The sequence below is a fragment of the Cupressus sempervirens genome, chromosome 4, assembly GCF_028749045.1.
Source record: "Cupressus sempervirens isolate cs-2001-9-10 chromosome 4, ASM2874904v1, whole genome shotgun sequence".
Lineage (NCBI taxonomy): Eukaryota > Viridiplantae > Streptophyta > Pinopsida > Cupressales > Cupressaceae > Cupressus > Cupressus sempervirens.
Genome location: NC_143121.1, coordinates 565,101,296 through 565,119,549, shown reverse-complemented (window position 1 = coordinate 565,119,549; position 18,254 = coordinate 565,101,296).

Sequence of the window (18,254 nt, the reverse complement as noted above, 5' to 3'; positions counted from 1 at the left end):
GTTGAGAAATAAATGGGTAAAATATTGAAGTTTCTAAGCTTTGATGGAGGAGGTGAATTCATATTTAGAGAATTCAACACATTCTATAATGGCATAAGAATCAGAAGACATATATGTATACCTAGGACTCCTCCATATAATGGTATAGATGAAAGGTGGAAATAGATCAATCATTAACTCTTTTAGGACATTGATGATGGAGAAGAATGTTGCACCTAAGTACTAGAGAAAAGTTCTAAATACATTTTTTTATACCTTGAGTAGAGTACAAGTAAAGAAAGATACAAACCTTCACCTTTTGTGTTATGGTATGGACATGCACCTAATGTGAAGAATTTCAAAGTTTTTTAAAGGAAATGTTATGTATTGAAAGAAAATAGAAATAGAAAACTTGATGCAAAAAGTGATGAAGGCATATTATCAGGTTATTCTAATAAGAGAAAAGGATATAAGTGTTTGAACTCTAACACTAATAAAGTTGTAGAAAGTACAAACATGAAAGTTGATGAATATGTAGAGAAGAATGAAGTTGAATGTAAAAAGTAACTTGAAAATTATAGATGCTTTATATAAATTGATGAAGGTAAGCCCATCACCTTACCTGAACATAAGAAGAAAGATGTCAAGTAGCAGTAGCAACTAGTGCATGCCAAGTTACAAAAAAAGAATGTTAAGCATCAAGTAGTTGGTCTTGAGCACCAAGAAGTGCATGTCCAACATCAACAAGTGTTTTCACAGCAACCATAAAAGAAAGATAAAATACATGAAGTGTTGCCTAAAGTTAATCTATGAAATGAACTTGGAGTAGGGGAAAGAAGAAGAGAACCTAAATTAGAAAAGTATGCAAGAAGACATCATGCACTTGATCAAATAATTGGATATAATCTATGGAGTAATGACGAGGAAAAGACTAAGGATTGACACATGTTTACTATCCAAATTTGAGTCCAAATCAGTGAAAGATTCTTTAAATAATGAGCACTAGATCCAAGAAATGGTTGAAGAGATTGAACATATAGAGAAGAATAAAACCTAGTCACGAGTACCTAGACCAAAAGATAAGAGTGTGATTGGAACAAAGTAGGTATTGAGAAACAAGTTGAATGAGAAAGGAGAAGCAACAATAAAAAAAGCAAGGATAGTTTGCAAAGGATATGCACAAGAAGAAGGAATTGACTATGGAAATAATTTTCTCCTATTGCAAGATTGGAAGAAGTGAGAGCACTTCTTGCATATGTTTCTTACAAAGGATTCAAAGTATACTAGATGGATGTCAAATTTGTATCTTTGAATAGAATTCAGGAAGAAGAAGTTTATGTTAAACAACCTAAAGGATTAAGACTAGGCCTTTTTAGAAGCATCAACCCTATTAGGCGTTGGTATTACAATTAAAAAAGTGGCAATATGAGTTGGTATTACAACTTAAAAAGTGGCAATATGAGATCACTCCTTGAACATTCATATAGAATAGTATAATTTGTATACAAAAAGTATAGATATAGAAACCTTTCTCACTCCTTTAATATCTTCAATATTAGATTTTTCCTTAGTAGCTCTCTTCACAAAACTTTGCATGTTCTGCCTTTACTATAACATAAAATTTGTATTATAGAATAATTGCATTACAATATTCACATTCTTTTTTTTTTTCCCTTCGCATACAAAATTCTTTGCTTTATACCCAGTTATTTTTTCCAATTGGCCTTTAAGTTTTCACACCTATCATCAAAATCAAAATAGCCTTTTATCCACTTAGGGCTAACATCTATGATTTCATCCCATTATTCTTAGGTAATTATTTTATCAACCAAAATAATTCCTTAACTTAATTTACTCTTTTCTTCTCTCTTCCCTATTCTGTTTGTATAGACTTGTGACTGATAAAACCTTAATAGCCTTATCCATACAACTTGAAATATCAAGTGCACTTTTCGACATGTAACACACTATCCATTCTAGCTACTGGTAACCATGCACATGCTAATATGCTCTAATTGAAGCTTTCCATCCAAAATAATGGTACTATTCATAGTCTTCCATAGTGATACTTAGATAATTATCTAAGTCCACAACATCAAAATATATCTTGGCACTTTTCTTACTTAACATATCATATATGTTTCCATAAATGAAAACCCTAAAACATATATGTATCCAAATTTCCAAAAATTTCCCCCTTTGTCATTGACCACAACATATGGGAAAATTGGCTGCTAAGTCCACAAAAATATTCAAAATTACAAAACTTGTGAACTTCTTCACATGGCCAAATAAATTTTTTAAAATGTGGGCTATTTCATGTATTTTTCATCTTTACATTTTAAAACTATAATTTACTTCCACTTTCACTATACTTTATCCTTACATCTTACAAATATTTACAATTTTACTCAATATTCTCCCCCTTTGACATAAATAGAAAAGGTGAGACAAGATTTATATACATGTCAAAATTATAGATCTACCAATTGTCTTTATGCTCAAGGTTTGGTGAGAAGTGAGGTGCACTTAAAAAAACTAACCTTTAGGTTGTTGAACCCTTTATTCCATGCATCCAAAACATAGTCTATCACATTGATTAAGGAAGACAACCCATAAGATACAATCAGTGCTACTTGAAGGTCTGTGTAAGAAAATGTAGCATAATGTTCTTTAGCCTACAAATACTCTGCAAGTTGCTATTTCACAGGGTCAATCTTTAGCAGTAACTATTCTCTTAGTAATGAAAACCTTTATGTCATCTTATCCTTTCTCATTTCCAACACATTAAGTTCATCATGAGATTTAGTAATTCTTTTCTCCAAGTCACTAACTTGAGCATCTACATTTTTTAGCTAACTTACAATCCTTTCTAGTTTATTCTCTGTAATGAACCCATTTTGGGGGTCATTTGTTTAGTTAGATTTTTCCTTTATTAGTATCCTTTTTGTCATCTTTTCTTTGATGATAAATCTCTAATCTCTTATCTATAGAATTATGATTAGAAATTATAGAGTTTTCTCTTATATGTACTATGACTATAATTCAAATATTATGTTTATAAACATCGAATATTTGTAAGCCTAATTATTAGTGATAATGGTTGATCTGCTCTAAAATATAATATTGAAGGATTTCATGGCCATTCACAAATAAACCTTTGATTTGAAGTCCATTCTATCTGAATCCCTCATTTTTTGAACTCCCAATACATTCCCCTGGTTTTTCCCACTTCATTCTTATATGCATGCAAGGAGGGCTGAGGGAACTATCATGACCTTTCCTTGGTTGCAAGTTTTCTTAGTTACCATTGATATATTATTATATTGTGCATTTTATTATTTGATTCATGTCATATTAATGATAGGTCAATAATATATTATATTGTTTATATGTTTTATTTATTGAAGTGTTGTATATTGATTGTATATATTAGATCAATAATACAACACTTCAATAAATAAAATATATATACAATATAATATATTATTGATCTATCATTAATATGACATGAATAAAATAATAAAATGGACAATATAATAATATATCAATGGTAACTAAGAAAATTCATGACCATGAAAAGGTCATGACATTTCCCTCAGCCCTCATTGCACGCATATAAGAATGAAGCGAACTAGGGGAATATATTGGGAGTTCAAAAAATGAGGGATTTAGACAGAATGGATTTTAGATCAAAGGTTTATTTGTGAATGGCCATGAAATCCTTCAATATTCTATTTTAAAGCAAATCAACCATTATCACTAATAATTAGACTTACAAATATTCAGTGTTTATAAACATAATATTTGTATTACAGTCATAGTACATATAAGAGGAAACTCTATAATTACTAATCATAATTCTGAAGATAAGAGATCAAAGATTTATCATAGGAGAAAAGATGGAAAAAAGGATACTAATAAATGAAAAATCTAAATAAATAAATGACCCCCAAAATGGGTTCATTACAAATGGTATCAGAGCTGGTTTTCCTGCCAACCTATGAAGTTTCATGAGTAATGAATTTGCAATTCTAAAGTTTAATCAAAATTAGAAAAATAAACCCTTTTACACAAGTCACTCCATTGAAATGGAGATAAGATGATGTAAGACATCCATCTAGTGTTGAGGAAGGAAACTCTGCACAATTGATTAGATAATTAATCTTCTCTTTCGCAGTGCACAAATTGATGACTTGTTGGATTAACCCATAATGAAGGAGATGTCAGAATTGATTAGTGTGTTGGTAGTTGTCTAAGCCAAACCAATAAATAAGCAATTTCCAAAATATGTTGGAGGAAGTAGTTCCTGAACACGACTCCTGCAATCACACTAAAGTAAAAAATAAACATCTTACTAAGTAGAAGAATCTTGAGTTTTTTATTATAACACAATTTAATAGGAGGAAACAAAAGCATGCTTTTCCTTCTCTAAATTACTTCTCCTAGCACAAAAAAATTCTCTACAACTTAGATGTGATTGGAAAGCATCCAAATCTTTTTTGCTCTTAGATTAATTGTACCAATGCAAAAAAAACAAAAACCGATTAAGTTTTCTTCAGAATCTAATGCCCATCCATTGTTTGGAACCAATGATTATGGTGGAGAATAATGGCATTATGATCGAGAAGTATTCAGATCCATAGGCTATCCTGCATCTGGATATTTTTTGTGATCATTTCTATTTTGTCTTGGTGCAGAAGATTCTTTTAGTTTGTAGTTGTGTGGAGTCTTTGGTTGACTCAAGTTTTATATTGTGACAATAGTCACAATTACACAAGCTCAACAGGAAAATCATGAAAACAATTAGTTGGAAAAATCAATTATGGCTGGAGTCAACTCACTTTACAGGCTCATTTATAACTTCATTTCAGGTATTTTTCCAAGTTTTTATGATTGAAATTGTTGCCACTCGACCTTCCTAACCCTAGTAATGAAGAATCAACCAAATTTTTGAAAGGATTGATTGGTTGTATTAAAAAATGAAGAATCAGATGATGGGATCTTAAGCAGCAGTGAAGGGAATGAACAACAAAGTGCTCCATCCCAAGTACTTATAAATATGCCACCTACATCAAAAATATCAGCAATGGTGATTCAGCATACAAATGATAGGAGCTGAAAGAGGAGTGATAGAGGAAAGTGTTGTTCAAGGTTGCTCAAATTTTGTGACAGAAATATAGTATGTGACTATATATATGGATTCTAAGCTCTATGGAGAGAAAACATAGAAATAGGTCCTACCAATTTACTAGAGACAACTGAGCTCACTAAAACAATTGAAGATGCAAATGAAGATGCTCCCTCACAAACAGGTGAAAATGAAATTGGAAATAAAAAATAAGGGATTCAAATTGAATGGAGTTTAGATTAGAGGTTTATTTGTGAATGGCCATGAAATCCTTCAATATTTTATTTTAGATAAAATCAACCATTATCACTAATAATCAAACTTACAAATATTCAGTGTTTATAAACATAATATTTGTATTATAGTCATAGTACATATAAGAGAAAACTCTATAATTTCTAATTATAATTTTTCAGATAAAGATCAAAGATTTATCATTAGAGACAAGATGGCAAAAAGGATACTAATAAAGGAAAAATCTAAATAAACAAATGAACCCCAAAATGGGTTCATTACATTCTTCTTGCTCCTTATCTCTACAATAATGGTTGAAAGATAAGCATGTGGGAATGTACACCTTTTATATATCTCTTTTCCTTCTATTAAAAATTTCCTCAACTCCTTGATGCATATATCAAGGTTTGACAAGTCATATTTTATGTTGCTTCACACCTTGCTAAACAAGGTTGCATCATGTTCAATTTTAGCTTTGATAGTGAAAATTTCAACCAATATAGTAAAGTAATTATCAAACTCCTTCATAAATTTATTTTCTTCCTTCTAAGGATCACTCTCATTAATTTAAATAGATATATTGATTTGGAGTTTATCTATTACTTCTCCAAGTTTTCCTTGTAAACTTTAGGATCTCTTTCTCTTTTCAATAATTTTATTTATTGATAGGGTAGATATTAATCCAAGTTGATAAATATATTCCTTATCAAGTACTCCTATGGTAGTACTTGTTACTTTAGCCAAGAATGACTCCAATGGGGTTCTGGAAGAACTAGTAACTTCCTTATCAATTTCCTTTTGTGGTATGGTCATTTAAACACTAGAATATTTACCCTTGATTCTCAACCATAATTTTTAACCAAAGGCCATTTTGGCTTATGATTTTCACTTTTTTTAATGTCTTAAAAAGGTCAAAATTTTGATGTTATTTAAGTTTGTTGTCAAAATTTTGATGTCACTTATTTTTATTATCAAAATTTAAACCAACTCAATGTATAAACAAAAAAAGAAAATTAAAACTCATCACTCCATTCTATCTTAGTTGTAGGCATGAGAAAGGGTTAAGAGCATCATTTGACAAATAGGCATGTCCCTAATGTGCCCTTGGTGAATTCATTCATTTAGGATTATAGAGTGAATTTTTGATCACTAAGCTTTGTTTCCTATTAGTGTCCAACACTTAGTCATTCTCTAGGAAGCATTGGTCAGTTATCACTATGATCGAGGCATCCATAGAAGGCCAAGCTACAAGGACTTATATATATCATCACATGTTGAGAAAGTTAGAGATTGTTGAGAACCCTAGTAGAGACCAAGCTAGTATACATGTTAAGTAAGACAATGGAGACCAAATGATTTAAATCTTACTTATGTTGAGTGTGTTAGTATATGTGGAGCCTATAAAAGTTGAGAAACACCATGATTGTTAGTTATGAATGAGTGTTAGAATATTCAATTGCTAAGTAAACTAGTTTTGGAATTTGTGTTTGTAATGGCACAAACACTTATGTAAATAATTATGTCCAACTTCTATGCAATATTTAAGAATTGTAGATATAGTCAAGGAGAAAATTATGCATTTGGTTAGAAGGAATTCATCCTAAGAAAGGTAGATTAACCAATCAGGAAATCAAAAGGGCTAAAAGGAAAAAGGATGACTTATGGATTATTGATTATAATCTAGAACTTTCTACAATTATCTAGTTAAAGAGGGATTAAACCCTAAATCATCATGGAGAAAGATGAAAGCATGAAGGTACGGACAAGCTAAATATAGAGAAAGGAAGGATAATTTTGATAAGGAGATTAGAAAGAGAAACATAGTGGTGAAGAAAAAATGAAGAAAATTAGATAACAGGATCAATTTTGGACATTGAAGAGAGAAGATTTGTAAATAGCTTCTAGAGAAAACTAAACGGTCAAGTACTGAGACATTCTAACAAGTGTATTAGGTAAAATCTCTTAACAAAGTGGATTTAATAGATCTTGTTCAAATCTCGTAACAAAGTGCTTACTTTATTGTGAGTTTAAATCCTTTAATCAAGGTATACTTAATAGTCTTATATTTCTTTTAACCAAGAAGACCCCTCATAGGGTAGATCATAAGAAGTGATTAATTTATATCCCTAATAGAAAAAATTTGTTGTTGTAGTAGTAAAGATTTAGTGTTATGTGTTTATATTTTCATGGATGTTATGCTTAGATAGATCTCATTTCAGCATTACAATTTATGATTATATGATATGAGATCTAATAATATTAGATGTATTAGGAGTGAATGTAGTTAATTTGCCATTTTGTTCAAGTAGTGAAATTTTTTAAAGATCCTGATTCATACCCTCCCCCCCCCCAAGTATTTTGTTTCCCAGTAAGAATTCCAAAAATTGGTATTAGAGAAGTGTTGTATTGAATTGAGTTTAATAACTTGAGAGTTAAAATATTGGAGAAGGAGGTTACAAATTGGGAAAGATCATTGAGAGTTAGATGATTGAAATCCAGATCATAGTATAGCAACTTGAAGGAACAAAAGAAGAACTAAGGAAATCCTTAAAGAAAAGGGAAGATATGGCCATTCAAATGGATGAAACTCTATATAAGGAAGTTGACACCAAAGAATTGATTAACAGTGGGAATTCTAGTGACATTAATGTAACAATGATAGATCTATTATTGAAGAAGTTATAGGACTGAAGACAAAACATGAAATTCAACTAGTAAGACTATGTGAGGTGGTTGAACAAAAGAAGAAAGCTAAAGAAGAAAAATCATGGCTAAAGAAGACAAAAAAAAATAGTTACTAGACTTGAGCAAAGGTCATTTGATGTACAAAAGCTTACAAATACTTAGCTAGATATTGTGAATCAATTATTTCTTACAAATTAGGAGTTGAACAGAAAGGACATAGAGATCACAAATCTAAGATCACAGAGTGACCATATAAGGAATGAGTTAAGATATGAGAAAGATCTTCTAGAAAGAATGAATAAATCAAGTAAGGATATAAGATACTTTGAAGAATTGCTGAGATAAACAAGGTCCTCTAGTGATACTTCTGGTCTACGACATAGAAAACACTCTTCATCTACTAAAAGAGGAAAGTCATCAAAGAGTGGAGAGAAAAGAAATGTAAAACTTATAGAAAAATGTACATGTCATCATTGTGGTAAGCTTGGACATAAAAAAAAAACATTTGCAAAAGAAAGAAAGGTATGCAAAATATTAAACCTAAGGTTGCTAGGAATTGTTTTGATTGCAAGAAATTAATAAGGACATCAAGTACATGAATGTAGGTCAAAGACAAGTGATGCACCTACTACACCTATATTTGAAGGAGACTGTCACATCTATTAGAAATATGGACATAGAGCTAAAGAATGCAGATCCAAAGAAAAATTCAACTAGACATCTAAAAGGCAAGTTCATGCACCAAAGAAAGGCAACTCTTACAATTAGGATTACAACACATGGTATAATTATTATTATTGGGAGAGTATGGATACATTCCACAAAATTGCATCAAGACTAAGAAATGATTGAATGGAAATCTAGTCTATGTTAGTTGTTTCAACGTTGTTTATGTTAGTAAGACCTACAAGACCTGAGCACCATCACTAAATAATGAAAAAAAACAAAGGAAAAGGCAAAGTTGAGATGAATCAATCATGGAAAAAGATAGTAGAAGCTAGAGGTAGTGGATCAGGTGGAGTTAAGATCACCCAATCCAATGGATCAAGTGATCACACCACAACCAACTAAGAAAAAAAGGTATGTAAAGGACCATATACTTAAATGATATAAAATACAAAAGTTCCAAATAAGAAATGTGATTAAAATTCCATATCATAATGAATCAAGATGCACCAGGAAAAATATGAGGCTAGAATTGAGTGATATTAATCAATCAAACTAGCAAGTGCTAAGTATTAGTGATATTTTCTACATTGACCAAGAATGATGTATTGACCAAAATAAATGGTATTGATTGAGTCAAGTAATAGTGACCAAGTATTTGAATAAAAGGGAAGTAGGAACACAATGTGAAGACTGAGATAGCTATTATGTACCTACCATAATACATCATATTTATTGTAGACCTAAATGAACAAGATTGAATGTATATATAAATTTTTCAAAGTTTATCACCATTTACTAAGAAATTTTTAGTGCACGGGTAATTCAAAGGTTATTAAGGAAATTTCCAATGATATAACAAGTGAACCATAGTGTGCCATTGGAAAAATTTAAAGAATTCAATAAGTAATGTTTTAGTGTTGATTTAAGTTGATTTCAAAGTTTTTAAAGTAAATTTGTTTAAACCCTGGCTTCAAAATGGAAATCATTGCATCTGGGAAGGAAATTTTGAAAGAAAGTAATGCACAAATTATGAGAAATGATTAGTGTCTTCCACCAAAATTCAAGGAGTACCCTAACATTGCAATGACTAGAGACACATATAGCACCCTGTCATTGATTCCACCAAAAGTATTATTTGTTCATGATGTGCAATCATGTTACATGTGTAAGATTGGAGAAATTGGAGACTACAAACTAAGAGAAACTTATGATAAGTTTTATGATAATGGAATTTTGAGAGATAAAAATAAGATTATTTTTGAGAAAGGGCTTACCCATTCCCTAGCATTTCTAAAGGTATTCAAGGTAGAATGGATCAAGATTTTATTAAGCCGAGTCCATGACATGAAAATATGGTTGGAAGGTGGATTAGTGAAGGTAAACAAGGAAATCATTTTTCAAGTTATTGGTTATCCCACCTTGGAAAAATGAAATATAGTGAGGTGTACCATGAAATACATTTCTAAGAAACAAACAAAGGCTAAGTTGAACAACAATGGAATATAAATTTAAGGGATTAGAGATCTAGTTATTCAATTTGTAATGTTTGTAATTGCACACAAAGTCTATCAGTCGAGCCGACAGAAAAGTGTTCCTTATGTAGAAATCGACCTAAGTTATAAGACCATAGTTATGATCTAGCTAAGTTGTAATTACAATAGTTATTAGAAAATCTTAGAGAAATAAGGAAGGCAAAGAACACTTCTTGTAAGTTTAGATCTTTACTTGTTTGTATATTTTTCTATGTACAGAATTTATTCCCTACTATTGGCACAATTACATGGGATAGGAGTACACCAACCACTAAGAAGATAAATCATCTTATTGAACATTTAGGAGAAAATTTTGAGGCTATCATGGACAATTATTTTGATGAATTTAAAAATAAGATGAAGAACAAGATAAGAATACCAAAATCAGTAGTAGATAATTATTTTTATGATATATGTTTCATTATGGATACTACTTTCACCTATGCCAAGGCAATACTAACAAGGGTTGCATGGCTAAGGCCAATTCAATATGAAGTTAATGTAGATGAAGTTACTACAGTAGTTACTGCATTATTATTTGAGGAGATAGACAAGAATGTTGAGCCCTTTGATAATTATGAGTCAACCAAGATGAAAATGCTACTACAAACTAAAGTACCCAAGATAGAGAGAAAATTAAAGAAGATGATTGAAGATCTTGAGGAAAAGCTTGGCACAAGACAACTCCATATAACTAAACAAAAAGGTAAGGATGAAAAATTGGATGTAGGAGAAGAAGAAAAAGAGTCAAAAGGCAAAGAGCTATTTTTGGCTGAGCCTAAGGTAACCAAAAAAAATAAAGTAATATTATTGATCCTAAGGCAAAGGAGGATTTGAAGAAAGAAGTCACACCTCAGGAACCTAAGATAAAGATGAGAGTGATGACTAGATCCAAGGCATCTCAATCCCCACCTACAAAGGAAAAAGAAAGTCCAACAATCAAGAATCAGACCAAAGCAACAAAGAAAATATTACCTAAGAAATCGAGAAAAAAAAAGTTGTTACACATGATGATGAGGAGGGAGATGAAGAAGAAATAGAGTTTGATGATCTGAGAAAACTTTAGATTGTACCCAGAATATGTCTAATGACTATTGACTAGGTATGTGAGAATATTAGAGAATCAGCTAGTATGGAAGCTTTTAAGAAGGTTAATTATGATTCTTTTTATAAAGATGATCAAGAGAATTTTGAAAAAGCTACGATGGATATGATGATAAAATTTGGGTATACACCTATAGAATTAGGTGAAGGCATTCTTGAAGACTTGTATAATAAATTAGATGCTAAATTGAAGTGGGAATTATCCACTAAAAGACAAATAAGGGGGACTACTTAGCACAAGCAATGCCTGACTTGGGGAAGACACATATGTCTATAGCCCTAAAATATTTTGTAAAGAAATTTGTATGCAAAGATAGGGCATACAAAATTTTGAAGAATGAGGCTCATGAAGTAGGAAAAAAAGGAATTTGGATTTCTTATTCCATTAGCTAATGAAGAAGAAGAGGAAGAGGGAAAAAATGTTGTATAGTTAGAAGGTTACGATAAGGAAAAAACACTTGCTAAATTAGAAGGTGAAGTGAGATAGTTTGTAGAAGGGAGTGCACAATAGGATGTTGTCACTATAGAAGACATTTCTGATTCATCACCACCGAATAAGAATGTATTAACTGAGGAAGATTTGAAAAATGCTAAATCAAATGCATCAGACACCTCTCTACCATGAACCAATCCAATTTTGCTACAAATACAAGACTATCCATGGAGTGAAAGTGCACAAACTGATGGTTTTCAAGCTACATTAGTTATAGTTATTCTAGACATGAGTTTTGTCTATCAAGGAAAGGCAATTATTGTGTTTTCACAATTCACTCATGTCACAAATGGAAAAGAAATGAGAAAGAGGTAGAAGAGGAGAAAGAGTCAATAGAGCCATAGAAACCAAAAGAAAAAGAGGCTATAAAAGCCCTTATATTGTTTTCAAGTGTCATGCCAACAAATAAATTATCTATTATACATGTACAATAGGTTATATCAACTCCATAGGAGCCCAACTAGATGGCTAGTTTGAGTGGTAAGGGAAAATAGCTACAGGTATCACTACCCAGTGATAGTACCCTTCAATCATAGATCAGGACACATAAAGATTATACACCATAGGAGGAAATAATATTGGATAATGCCATCACATTGACCATATATGACCTAAACAATATAACTCTGGAATAGATGCATAACATACAAACTCTTTTGAGTCACAAGAAAAAGAAAGAGCAATTCAAGAGAGAACAAAAGAAAAAGAAGGTATTACATGATATCAAGGAAGTTTTTGTTGTTTCTTTTGAGATTCATGGTGTTAATGAGAAACATAAAATTTTGGATCAATTCATATATATAGTTGATAAGGTACAAATAGAGGATATAGAGACTAATGATAAATTGTTAAGATGGTTTGAGAAGAGATTTAAGCACAAAGTTTTGGAGAAAGTCTCAACTAAAATTGCAATTAGGAAGGTTGAACTTTCTAACCTAGTAATGAGTTTAGAAGGAATTTTGTTAGTTATTCATTCCTTATATATGAAACTTTGTGATATTGATTTCTTCACATTAGAGAATCAACACTCTATTGATCAAATATAGGCACATATGAAGGCTTGTTCTATTTCTTTGATCAAGAGTGCAAGTTCCAGCTCACATTCTTCTAATAAATTGGCATATGATCATAAAAGATTAGCCAGGTTGATGGATAAGGAAAATAACATTAAACAAACTTTGATTTCAATTCAATTCATGTCATTACCTCATTTAGAGATAATTTAGAATGAATTATCTTTGGCTCGGAATATAACAAGGAGATATCCACATCTCTCAACAATAGAAAGCCTAATTGATCTAGTTATTCAACTAGAAATTAAAATTCAAGTCATGGAATTAATGAGATCCAAATGCCATCAAGGACTTTAATAAATGTTGTCTTCTCACAAATCATTTTTGGATAAATATTAGTTGACCCCTACAAACCCCAAGCCATAAGTGCCAAAAACAAGGGGGAAATTACATGACATTACATACAAAAGAAGGGGTAAAATGCAAATCATAAAGGAGGAAATCATTGAGAAAAGGGCTAATAGACAATTCAAAAGATATTAGAAATAGAGTCATCAAATGAGTCAGCATTAGAGTTCACAGACACATATATACTATATTATAGAATTAAAATTTTTGAAGACCAAATCAAATTCTTAGGGGGAATGTTATTTATTTTTATTTTTATGGGTTGCTAAGTGATGAAAAAATATTTTTCCACTAATGTCAAAGAGCAAGATTGTTCATCTCTAAGCCTTGTTTCCTATTAGTGTCCAACACTTAATCATTCTCTAGGTAGCATTTGTCGGTCATCAGTGTGATTAAGCCATCTAGAGAAGGAAGAGCTACAAGGAATTGTTTATATATCATTATGTGTCAAGCAAGTCAAAGGTTATTGAGGACTCCAATAGAGACCAAGCCAGTATACATGACAAGTAAAACAATAGAAACTGGGCAATGTAAAGTTCACTTATGTCGAGTGAGTTTGTATATGCCAAGCCTATAGAAGCTATGAGACATTATTAATGTTAGTTAAGATAAAGTGTAAAAATATTCAATTGTCGAGTAAACTAGTTTTAGTATATGTGTTTGTAATGGCACAAACACCTATAAAAATCATTCCATCCAACTATGCAAAATTTAAGGATTGTAGAGACAATCAAGGAGAAAATTATATGTTTTTTAGAAGGCTTTGGTCCTGAGAAAGGAATATTAACCAATAAAAAAATTAAAAGGGTTAAATGACAAAAGGATGAATTATGGATTGTTGATTGACATCTATAACATTCCATGACTATCTATTGAAGGAGAGATCAAACCCTAAATCATCATGGAATAAGATGAAAGTGTAAAGGTCTAAAAAAACTAAGGGTAAAGAAAGGAAGGGTAATTTTGATAAGGAGATCAAAGAGAGAAAACTAGCAGTGAAGGGAAGAAAAAAGAAAATCACATAAGGAGATCAGTTTTGGACACTGAAGAGAGAATATTTGTAAACAACTTCTAGAGAAAATTGAAATATCAGGTACCGAGACATCATAACAAGTGTACTAGGGAAAATATTTTAATAGAGTGGTTTTAATAGACCTTATTCAAATATCCTAACATAGTTCTTACTTTATTGTGAGTTTAAATCATCTAATCAAGGTAGACTTAATAGTCTTATATTGATTTTAACCAAGAAAACCCCTTATAGGGTAGATCATCAGAAGTAATAAAATTCTAGCCCTAATGACAAAACTTTGTTGTTGCAATATAATAGATATTTGTGGGTTTCATCCCCACCCCAATTTTACCTTCACCTTGGAGGGTTTCTGGGTTACCAAAATCATTGTGTTATGTGTTTATATTTTCATGGATGTTATGCTTAGATAGATTTCATTTCAGCATTATAGTTTATGATTATATGGTATGAGATCTAAAGATATGAGGTGGATTAGGAGTGAGTGTAGTTAAATTTTTATTTTATCCAAGTGGTGAAAATTTTTTAAGATCCTAATTTACCCATCCTCTCAGTATCTTATTTCCCAATAAGACTTCAAATAATGAATATGTATTTTGTCTCTTTTTGAGCCCTTGTTATCATTGAAAAAACTCATTTTTCCACCAAGACAATCAAAATACAAATTGGAATCATATTCAATCTAAGCCAAGTAGACCCACATTATAGGATAGAGATAGTAATGTGCATTGAAGTGATGTACAATCTACATGCTAGTCAATATTCATGTGTGGGTGATATATTTCTAAGGGTTTTTATTATTCCTATTCTATTTAGCTCAACCTTAGGTGATTTTAGTGGATCATTACCCAAATTGAGCATATTGTCTACATCTTCAATCTAGACATTTGATCTAATAATAGATAAGTCAGCCCCATCTTGCCCTCTTTGTTTAGTTTCAATATATAATTTTGATGCAACACCATGGATCAGTCTAGGTTCGCATTTCTATTCTAAAAAAGAACCTTTCTCTCCACTATATATTTGACAACCCTAAATAGCACCAACATAAATTTTTCCATGATCTATAAGGGCAAGAATTATTCTATCTTAAGGGCTCACAAGAAGAGCTATTCATCACAAGGTACAATGCTCCACAGTCAACACAAGGAGCTTGATGTTTTCTCTTTCTATAATTTTGTGAGTAAATATATATTTTGTATCTTACCATGAATATTATGTCTCTTGCTGTGATCTACATCTCCATTTGTATTATCTTTTACACTAAAGGAATAAAAGGAATATAAAAAGGAAGGGTTTGACATCTCTATAATGATCTTTTACACCCACCCAATTTGATCTCAATTGATGATATGTGACTATTGAATGTTGTATGTCTATGAAAACTAGTACTCTAAAATCATCCATTTCATACCCTCATCTTTACACAAAATATTTCTAGTTTATTTTTTCTCACATGCCCATTTTGTTTCATATGATCATCTGAAAATTGTGTCAATCTAATTTCTCAATTATGCCCTAGTTTTTAAATTTATTTATTTAGTTAGGATTCACTACTAAATTCATTCATTCTATTAGATTTACAAAGGCTAATAAGATTAAATATTAAATGCAATACAATAGATAAACAAGTTGTCTAAAACATCATATTAAAGAGAATTATATTTATCTTCAAGTGTTGAATCTAGTTGTTTATCAATTAGAAACAAATTATGATCTTTTATTTTGAAAATAAAAATCATGCATGAGTAAAGGGTTCTTTAAGCTACACTAATCATTGCAATAGGAGGATTGGCTATGATATCTAGGTACTCCATACTATGTTATTGGAATGGAATTTTGCATAAATCAAATGATTAATAGTCTATATAGTAAAACACTAGTTAGATTATGGCAATGATAAAAGTCTTTTAGGTGTTGTATATTAAGTTTAACAATAAGTTTCAATTTGATAAGGATTCTATTTTCACCTATGTCAATAGTACAAAATTTTCCAAGTATTGTGCATTCTTTAGTAGATATCTATTTAATCTTAATTAACGATCATTAATTTAGAAATTTACCTAGCAACCCCCATGATAAAATAAGTATAATATAATTCATGATTTGTCTCCCCTTATACTCCTCACATGTTCCTACATTGTAAAAAGATAAAAATTTGAAGTCTTGAGTTTTGTTGTGTCTTTCTTTGCCCTTTGTTAGGGTTTTAGACTTCTATCTGTTCCATTATTTCCTTCTATTCCTTAGTCTCCCTATATTATTTGAACAAAGGGAGAAATAATTTAAGTGCAATCATATTGGAAGTTTTTAAGAGGGATAAAATTATTGGTGCAATTTTCACTAAAAAATAAGTGTACGACCTATTTAGGAATGGTGCACCAAAACAAAAACTAATACCATTACAAAATGAGAACCCATTAAAGTAACATGCCTTTTATTCAAGTCCAAATATACCTAAATTAGAATTTATGATTCACATGTGGATGATTATTCAATCAAGATTACATTGATTCTTTAATGTGTGTTGAACACATAATATTTAGTATTCATGATCCTTTATGCACACTTTATATGTTCCAAAATTCTAAGCTTTTACATTTATGAAACTTACCTCTTTATAATATATTCACAATCCTCAATGTCCTATAGGTTTTAGGGTAAAACATACTCATAAAACCATACATCTTGTTAAAATTTTGACTAGGTTAGATATTTTGATATTTTCATTAATGGAAATATATCAGTCATGTAAATTGAGTAGATTATGAAGATAAAGTATTGGCATGTATACTTAGAAAATTGTCTAAGTATCATATAATTTATCTTGTAGAACATATAGAGTTTTGGTTTGGAATATTCACAGGTTTATCATGGACATGTGTGAAGTTAGGTAAAAATACCTAAAACTATGATAATGACATATGCAAGTGTACATGTAGATATAGACCGTACAAACAAAGTTATGGATAGATTACCAGTTGCACCAATATACACACAAAACATAGCAAGATAGAGTAATAAGTATTTTAGGCTAAGTAAATTTTTTAATGAAATAATTACTTCACTAATTAGGATGAAATCCTAGATGTTAACCCTAAGTTAGCAAAATTTATATTTATATTTGGTTAAGTGTATAAAGACATGAAGGTGATTGGGTAGTAACTTTTAATTAGCAAGGTATAAATGAAAGATTGATGTATGTGAAGTAAATGATTATATGTGTATGTAATATGTGAATCTTATGTATGATCATAGGAATGCAAGTTTTTCTAAGAAGGAAAGGTAGTATTATATATATATCTATCTCTTTTTATTAAAGGAACTACATTGTATATTGCATGTTTGGGTTGTGGGCTCATCTTGCATACATTTTTGTATTCTTATATAGGAACTCCTAAGAGGGTTGAGGCTTCTAACAAGGCCTAATCCTCTAACAAGGATAGAGGCACTATACAAATGTCATAGACTTCTAATAGGGTTAATATCTTTCATAAGATACTTTTTGATTAATGATCATTTTGTGGGTACCACCCGCATTGAGGATTTCCCTTGGCCATAGTTTCTTTAGTTAAAAAAATGGTGTTATGAGTTCTCTTATTGCATGGTTATGTTTACTCCTTATCATGTTAGGTTTTCTTTCATATGCAAGTTATAAAATTGTTAATAATATCTAGTTTTGGGCTAAAGTTTGTAAAATATTAATTCACCCCCCCCCCCCCCCCCTCCTCTTAGAATTTTGTATTCTTGATAATTAGAATTAGAGAATAGTTACTTAGAGGAGGCTTAACAACTTAAGTAAGATCCCTATGGATATAGAATAGTTATAAAAAACCTAGAAGAGCATATTGACATTCTTACTAATGAAAGAGATGCTTTAAAAAATATATATGAGATGCTAATGATTACATTACAAAGTTGAAAGGTAAGATTCATCATCTCAAATCCAAAGAAGATCCTGAAGATCAAATCAAGGATA